Consider the following 9,496-nt stretch of genomic DNA (forward strand, 5'->3'; position numbering starts at 1 on the left):
TATATATATACATATATGACAAGTTTATTATGTTTGGATAAGTGTGCAATGCTATGTGGTCTTCTTTAAATGTCAACTAAATGACTAAATGAACAAGTAAAAGGTCAAAATGTTTAATACAGTAGCATACAGTAAGTGCTGTGCTAATGGATGTCCATTATGCACCACTATGCACCACATTGCTTTCCACCATTGTGGAATGTGGTAATTACTGCATTAATATACCTTTAATATAGGATGATGGTGTTCTTTTGTGGCTCCCAAGGGTGTGACATAAAGTAATCTCCTATTTATTGAGGAAAAAAATAGATACCTTTGCAGTCATAGGCCCACTAAATTTGAAGTGTTGCCAATCAAGAGACCAGTGAGTCATGCAGACGCATTCTGTGTCACCAGTTTTCCTAAATAACAGTGCTAGAGGATGAACGTGTTTTTGAGAGAGATGGAGAATAGCAAGAGATGTGGGAGATCTCAGCTTCAGTTTGAAGTAAGACAAGGTTCAGAACAGTCAACAACAAAAAGCAAATAACAATAACAAAAAGAGCAGAAACTTAAATTATACACCTTTGGGAGTCACAGACAATGATAAGCTGTTTTTTTTTCTTTCTTTTTTAAAGGAACTAGCACTTGGAATGAATATTGTAGATTTTGAGAACATATATATTAATAGTACTATAAATAAGAAAAACTCTTGTAGGAATTGTGGAATTATTAATTCCGAGGTACCACAAAAATTTTTCATATTTTAACGAAACCATCCTCTTTATAATGCAGCCAACATGTCAAATAATTAGGAGAGAATTAGATGAGTATAACCTTTTGCCATTGTGCCTTAGAATCTTCAATTATCCAGTTCAGAAAGAGACATTTTCAAGCACAGAAAGAGAGTATTCTGTAGAGCTTTCTATTATATTTATCACTGGTTATTGGACCAGTTAGTCCAACAAATATAAGGGATCATGATTTAACTTAACTTCCACCAATGATCTGCCAGAATCAGAAAGGGGAACTTTGAAGAAAAATAGGTTGGGAACCAGTGTTTTAGTCCACACACACTATTCTGTTGCCCTCCTGTGTCATTCATACCATGCCATAAACTTTTCAAGACATTTTCACATTTTTTCAAGACTCCCTTTCAAATGCCATTTACCAACTCATTGCCAGCAGTGGCAGCACAGATGCTACTTTCAGAAGTGGCAAGAACCTGCAGTTTTTCTCCTTCTCTGGGTGGAACAGCTACACAGCTTGTAAATAGTGTGGCTCATGTAAACAGCATTTTTTTCCCTTTAACTTGATAAAAGCTGAAGCACTTCCAAACCTTGGCTTTCGATGGAGAAGGAGCCACTTGCTGCACTTGAAAATTCAGATGTTTGTATTTCTCAATAAGACATTATTAGCCCACTATAAATAATAACCAATTTTTTTGTCATTTAAGAAAGAAATGATTTAAAACTGTTCATTTCTGCACCACAATGCAAAAACAAGAGAGTATAACTCCCACCCCTAAAACAAAACCCAGTTACAAGTTAGTTATTAGTGCTAAACCAGAAAAAAAACTTGGCTTTCTTAATAACAAAAGCTACCAAAGATAAGAATAATACCTCTTATCCAAACACTGTCAGGATCATGTTTGTTTATCTGTTCTGGCTGCACAAGCAGAGTTATTATCTGTGTCTTGGTGTTTAGGAATGAAGAGACTCTTCTCCTTTTTTATTAAAGTTTAATTAGTCTATTAATACTTTATCAAGCAACCAGGTGGGAGGGAATTCTGCACGGAGGAACTCACAGAGGCTGAATTACTAAGATGTTAATAAGTCTTTGAGCCTGCACAAGACCGCAGCTCTTAAGTGGTCATATTAGAGCCATCCACAGTAACTAAGTTACTGTGATTATCCTATTTCTCATGCTGATAACACAATTTAATGAAAACGTGGTTAGTAAGTCAGAGTGAATGTTGGGAGAACAAATGATTGGTAGCAGTATACATCTGAAGCCAAAAAAGCATTTCAGTTTAGTGTACTGTATTTGTGTAAAATAAGGGTTAGGCTTGTTTATTGTAGCACCTGACTGAGTCCTATTTATGTAAGTGCATCTCATGTCCAGTACTGACAGGCACAGTTTCAGTTAGTTTTATAATTTTGGTTTTAATTGTGCACTGCAATGCCTGTAGAAAAGTGACAAAAACCTCCCTCCATATTATTAAATTATAATTAAATGACTATAAATCTGCTGAATGAACAAAATGAGCTTTTTATGTTTAATTTTTTTTTCTGTGATTAGCTTCAGTGCTAAGACTTTGTTCTGTTTGTAAAAAGATTTGGTCTGCACTTTGAGATTATCAGACATGTATGTTGAAGTAACGTTTTTCGCCTCAAAGTGCAGCTTTGGGTCTGGTGTGAAGATGAGAGAAGCTAATCAAGCTAATGTGGCAGCAGAGAGAGAAAATAGTCTGCAGTGTTTGCAAAGGAAAATAAGAAACCTTATGTCAAATACATTTACTTTAATAATAAAACACATAAAAAAGTAATTAAGCTTTACAGTTTAAAAAAATCAGTTCACATATTTTCATTCAGTTTTTAAATGTGGCTCAAATCTTAATACCTGTAAGATATCTAAATGTGGAGATATTTTTGTGTGTATTCAGCATTTTTACTGCACAAGAGTTGTGTTTTTATTAGTTATATTGCTCAGAGCATACAGAAAAAAATGTATATAATTTTAATCTGAGTTTATCATATATGGTTCTGCACAAATATCTACAATATCAAACGTAAAACCTAAAACATCTTGACTAAATGGTTGTACAGTGTATAACCTTTTATTTATCATATGAGAAAAATAAATATTTCATAGTCTATTAAATTATGGGAGTGTTTTTATTATTATTATTGTCATCTACTGTAGATTAATAAAATCAATTTTATTGACGGAAAGAGAAAATTCAAATTTTTAGACCAACCACCAGTGTCATATATTCATATACAGGTACAGTATATCTTTTAGTAAAAACAAAAAACAAAACAGCATTACACTGGTTTGATAACAGGAAAGGACAAGAAGTTAAATTTAYGGAATTGTACTGCATTTGTTTGCACACACGTGAAGCAGAAAGGGAAAATTTCATTATTTTTCACTGTGTAGGGTGAGTCTCTAAAAGCTTTGATCTGTGAAAATTCTGAAAATTCATGCTGTTAGTAAGACTTTTCGTGTGACCTGCCTGGAATCTGGCTTGAAGGTTGAAGTGACACAAATGCTTTGCTTGACACCAGTACAGGAACAGTTTGGTGTCCGAGGCACCTTTGTTGCAACACACAGGAGGAGACACTTACCGGTGATATTGTTCAAGTGTATAAAAGAAGAAAATGTGAAATATCTCAGTGAACAGGAAGAAAAGCTTCACATCCTGTATAACTGCTTACCAATTACTTCAGCATAATGCTAAGCACACTATGCCAGTCCTCTTATAAATGTAGTTACAATACGTCCTGATTTTGTCCACTGTCGCTGAGGCAGGAGACATAGAAAATGCTCTCCATCCATTACAATTACAGAAAGCTGTAGCTTTCACATAGAAAGTAAGTAAAATACACCAAACTTGGGATGATTCATCCATGTTTCATGACGGACCATACAATGTGGTCATATGACATCATCAAAGCCCCGCCCCCTGACAACAGGGGCTGACCTTTTTGGCTTGGAAAGCTCCATCTCTGACCCTCTTGATCTYATCAGCAACAAATTGAGTCAGAACACGGATAAGAAGTTGATCTCACTTGCTTTCAAGCACAAAGACTTTTTAGTGAAAGGCGTGGTCATGGTGGAGCGGTGAAACTAGACATCACTCCGTTGACATATGTTTGACTCTAAATTCCACATGCTTCAGCCAATCTGCACCAAATTCACTATGGTTGATCCTAATAATCCATCCCACTAAAGAAAGGCAGTCCAATTATTATTATTATTATTGGGGTGGGGGGGTAATTAGACATCATGTCGGTGACATACGTTTGACTATAAATTCCACATATATGATTCATTCTGAACCAAATTTTGCGTGCACCATCAGGGAGACCTGCTCAACACATATGTTTAATTGTTTGACAAGATCAGTTTTATTTTTTCTATAAACTCGTCTTCTTTGGTAACTTCCATCATCTCGTTGAAACAACAACCATGCATTTTATTTTAGATTTAGATAGCTGAAGCAAAAAATAAACACAGTGGATTTTATTAGTTCAATTTTGCTTCTTTTTTTAATTCAGGTCCTAAAAACAAAAAAAGTTAATTTTTTTCTATTTTAATTTGAAACGGACAAACGAAGGAATGAGTCATACATAGTTTAGGTTTAAAGGTTAGTTTTAATACATTTTGCTCCATCATTCTGCTCAGAAAACATTTTTTTCCTGAACCCTTGAATGTATGAAAATAAAACAAAAATCCAACTTGCTTGAGCGTGATTTTTTTTATGTTAAATTTCAGGCAGATTAACAGTGACATGACTAAAAACTGAAGTCTTTGATACAGAAACTTCTCAGCTGTAGTGAAAACCCCTCAGCCGGTCATTGTTAAAATCTTTATGTGTGTATTTTTTCCAAAACAAGCTCATTTCCTGCTTTTTCTGTTTTGTTTGCAGTCTCTTGTTCTCCTTAACAATGACTGAAACTTTAAACTCACTTCAGGCAGCACAGGTTACCTTTTGTTTAAGCCGTGACAATTACCAACGCCAGCCTGAAATGAATGTCCTCGTCAGGGCGTGTTGTCCTTAAATGCATCTTTGCTCCTTCTGCTTTGAAGCCGCCTTCAAAGGCCGCTTGATTATTTGCTGACATGGTGTCCTATTAAAATAGCTTCGCTGCCAGCACAGCTTCACAAAGCAATCCCCTTTCAGGAATCCTCACAACAAAGTGTGAGTCCAGATGTGCAGGCTACGCGTGCATAATGTTTGTGTAGCGGTGATGAATATTCTTTTTATAGGCGGTAATCAATAGTGTTTCCCTACAGATATTTTTTTTCTTCTGTAAGCCACTGTGGGTTGTTGCTTTTTTTCTTTTTTTCATTCCCTGACATTCAAAAATGGAAACAGSCTTGTTTATCTTCTCCATTCTTCAGTTACATCCACAATAATATGATTTGCTGATGGTTTCAGTAATTAATTTTCTGCATGGTGGATCAGTTCTATCGCCTCATCCTCCCAGAGGCGCTGCCTGTGCTTTCATCCCTCCATCATTCCTCTCCGACATCCCTCGCCTCAGTGCCACTCTGGCCAAACAGGCAGACCCCGAGGACCATTCAGGAAACAGCAAATAAAGAGGATTTTAATCTCTTCCTGATCTGCTTGTCTTTTAGCTCCCCCTTTTTTATAAACATGTTTTGGTTTCCTCTGTAGCTTCCCCCACCCCTCCCCGCAGGTAAAAGAAGAACCACCTTTGTAATTGGCTTATCAAAGCCTGAAAGCATGGCTCATTTTTCTAATAACTTCCGAATTTGTCCGTTGGGAATTGTTGTTGAAGCTACTGTTTATTTAATTTCAAACGTGTTTATTTGCTATCAGAAAAAAAGAAGCATAAGGAGAGCAAGCAGTGGAGTGCAATGGAAAAAAAAAAACATTAAAAAAAAGAAAAGCGCATCTACCCATACACGTTTCAAAAAATACCCCTTTGACCCATGTCCCACTCCGCAGCAATTAATTTGAGGTCAGAATCTACTTTCTSACAGAGCTTGTTGCTTGTTTGGCCTCTCGGGCTATCTTTATTATCCAATCAGTGGGCCTCATCCTGGCGTGGGTCCAAAATTAGAGGACACAGAGAGTGTTTTATCCTCCATCCTGAACCAGCACTATTTTCTATCCAGTTTTTCTTGTCTCTTAAAGAACACGGGTTGAAAAAGGGTCACGTAGAGGGAGGGGAAAAAAAAGACTAATTTACTGTCTACTGTAATTGAAAAAGAAATTATAGCTACAAGTATAATGTGCTTTTCTTCCTGCCRTACGTTTTGAAGGTTTCTAGCAATTAGGTTTGTGGAAAAATTGCCTTTTATTCCCCCCCTGCTCAGCGTTACTTTTAATCCAAAGATTTTATGTTGTGTGGATGTGTGTGTGTTTGTAACTATCTCCCTTTTCAGCTTAAAAACTACTATTTTAGTTTAAAACTGAAAGGTGGTGATATCCTTTTCTTTAAGCAATGCTAGGCTTTTATTTTATTTTATAAAGAAGAAACTCTACAGTGTCTCACAAGGACTGATTGTATAATTTTTGAGCCATTATTGACTGAAAAGGGCATCTTGTCTTCGGTCTTTAAATAAAAGCTTCTAAYTTGTATTCTCGTCATTGGTCTTCAGTTTCTGTGTGTGAGGATTAATAGATAATAAAAGCTATGTACTAAAATCACAGTGTGCATGAAAGACTTTTGGTTCTCACACCAAATCTCTACATAATGCTCTGCAGACATTTGTCGAATTCTTTGCCAATATCCCCACATACATTATCTGGATGTGAGCTCAAAGGAGGATGACTTTGATCTTCTTGTTCAGGCAGCTGAATCMCACTTTTCACACTAAGATCCGGCACAGCACTTGATGTCTGCAGCAAATGTATTTTCTTTTCATGTATTTGCTGTGTTCTCTGAGCATGAGCTACCAACCAAGGAGGGTATTGATCCCTCCCCACAGCATATAAAAGCGGATCTGACCAGATGGTGGRTGGCTTGTTGCTGACTTTACAGCATCAGCAAGCTGCTCAAAGCACATATTAAAACAGCCCTGAAAAGTGCAACAGACGTGCAGTGTCAAAATCAATAGATTAAAAAAAATCTAATTGCAAAAGTCAGATACTARTGCCACGTGAGCATAGCTGAGTTTATACATTGATCAACCAGAACATTATGACCACAGAAAGGTAAATAACACTGCCTGTCTATTTACAGTGTTTTGCTTCAGGTAGCCTGACTCAACCATAAGATCTGCTGCTAAGATTCTAATACCAGACACCCCACCTTGTTATTGGCTTATTTGCTCKTCTTGATCAGAAGTGGAGAGAAACAAAAGAACAGATTCCGTATTAGCCAGTATGTTGTAAAGCCACGAATGATGCCTGTTGCATGTACAACCTCTATTCCAAAAAAAGCCTGCATAGTTGTGTAAACTGTAAATTACAACAAAATGCATTGATTTTCAAACCCCATAAAGCCATTCACTGGGTCTTCTTTGCCAGAGTTTTCATTTCGTGATCGTCAAATGGTTTCTGTTGGACAGCAAGACTACCATGAAGCCATGCTGCTGTAATAGTTGCAGCAGGTAAGGTAAAATTTATTTTATAGCACTTTTCAGCAGCAAGGCAATACAAAGTGCTTATGTATGCTGTGCTTATGCAGGTTGTAGTTTAGCATTGTTTGCTGAAATATGCAAGTTCTTCCCTGATAAAGACATTGTCTGTCATTGTATGTTGTTCTAAAACCTGTATATACTTGCATTCGTTGATAGTGTTTTTCCAGATGTGTAAGCTGGAAAAGAAGGAAGATTAATCTGTCCACAGAACTGCTTTCCACTTTGTCTCGGTCCATTAAATAAATAAATAAATAAAATAAAAAGATTTGGCCCAGATAATACACATTTCTGGACTGTGTTTGCATATATTCTTTTTGAACCATAGAGCTTCAACCAGTATTTGTGGATTGTACAGCAAACTGTGTTTGCAGACAGTGATTCATAAAAATGTTTCTGAGCTGATGCATTGATGTGCACGACAGAATCAGACCTGTTTTAATGTAGTGCAACCTGAAAGCCTGAACATCATTGGCATTCAATTTTGACTTTTGTATACAGAAAATTATCTTATTACTTGATGTCTTGATATTGATTGTTAATATCATGAACTGTAGATGACTGAGTTGTTTTTTTTCCCCTATTTTTCATTGAGGAACATTATTCTGAAATTGTTAGCCTAATTATAAACACCATTTCCTGCAGACTGGTGAACCTCTGCTTATCTTCATTTCTGAAAGATACTCATCTAAAACACTCTTCTTTTTGTGCCCAGTCCTCTTTCTGATTTGGTACCAATTGACCTAAATGTAGATGTAAAATTTGAAGTGCTATTATAGCTGTTTACTATTAATACCACTTCCTTTTACAGCCAATTTATTCAGCTGTTCCATCTGTTTCAACTTTATTGGGATCTGATCCTGCCATAAAATAGCTTTAAAAAATAGTACTGCGTTGTCATTTAAATGATTGTTGCAACCTTTTTGGATTCAGGTTGTGTAAACGGCAAAAGGGTATTTTTTTTAAATCATCTGCTTATGTGATGGACAATTAAAGCCTTTGTAGCACAAAATCCTCACTACATAAATACATTTCCTTCAGTTTGAACCATTAGCTGGAAATCTTGTTGAGGTTTCAGCCCATTTGTTCAATATCTCCTGGTGTCTGGTGTTCTTGCTAACCTCAGCTGCAGCGCTGCCAGCTCCTCCATCTGTCTCACCATTATAGACAGGTAGCTTTGCTCCCTGGGGGGGGGGGGGGGGGCGCTCACCATTTATCCTTGCATAGGTCCAAGGACATGGACTGGACAAATCAGTACTGCTGTGTGTAAATAAGGCTGTTTCACTTAATCGCTGAATGTAGCTGCAGCTCTGTGAAGGGTCAACATGGTTTGCTCAAGCTTTGATTTGGTTTTCTCAGTTTTACTATGTTTTGTGCCATGAAAAGTCACAACCACTTGATGGCTATATGCACCACTTGATGGAGGTTCAGGTACACGGGAAGCAGGGCTTGATGCTCCGCGCTCTCAGCTGATTACTGCTCACTCGTCACATTGACTTTAAAGACTCTGGAGATGGTGACAATTCAATCATCTCTGGTTTTGCAGGTCCAGTTGGTGGCAGTATAATACCTCTAGAATACCAGGTACCAGAATGATGGAAGCAGTAGTACACTGTCCATTAGTAAATGTCAAATTTGTACTAAAACTAATAACAACTTATTGAAAGTTGCTTTTGTAGTTATAGTAAAACAGCAGCCAGCATCCTCTTACTGGCTTTTTATAAAGTATTGATTTATTTCCCTTTTTTTATTTGCTGCTTTTAAAGCTTTGCACAGGTCTTCTGAGTACATTTATGTGTTTAAACTTCCAGACCACTTAGTTCTTAATGGTTCCTAAATTAAGGTAAATCAATGCAGAACACTGTGTCTCTGCTTCAAATAAATTTTTGAAAAAGTCTTCTGTAAATTACCGGTAAACATCCTTCATCTGAAGGTTTGTGGCATTTTTGGGATTTTAGTTGTTCCATTTTAGATATTTGTTTCCTCCTATAGTTCTGTTGTCTACCACCAAAATGTGAACGGCAGGTGACTATGTTTTTGTCTTTGGATGTGTGTGTGTGTGTGTGTGTGTGTGTGTGTGTGTGTGTGCGTGCGTGCGTGCGTGCGCGCGCGTGCACGCTCTGTGATGAGGAAGCTCAGTGTGGAGACACAGCCCAGAGGAGGAGCTGGTCCCAAAAGG

The 9,496-nt window shown here is 37.0% G+C and overlaps 1 protein-coding gene across 6 annotated transcripts in view; it reads left to right on the forward strand.

Moving 5' to 3' along the window:
* spock1 (SPARC (osteonectin), cwcv and kazal like domains proteoglycan 1) overlaps positions 1-9,496 on the forward strand; it is a 174,781-nt gene that overhangs the window by 113,719 nt on the left and 51,566 nt on the right. The window lies entirely within an intron of this gene.

The sequence above is a fragment of the Austrofundulus limnaeus genome, unplaced genomic scaffold (genome assembly GCF_001266775.1).
Source record: "Austrofundulus limnaeus strain Quisiro unplaced genomic scaffold, Austrofundulus_limnaeus-1.0 Scaffold1, whole genome shotgun sequence".
Lineage (NCBI taxonomy): Eukaryota > Metazoa > Chordata > Actinopteri > Cyprinodontiformes > Rivulidae > Austrofundulus > Austrofundulus limnaeus.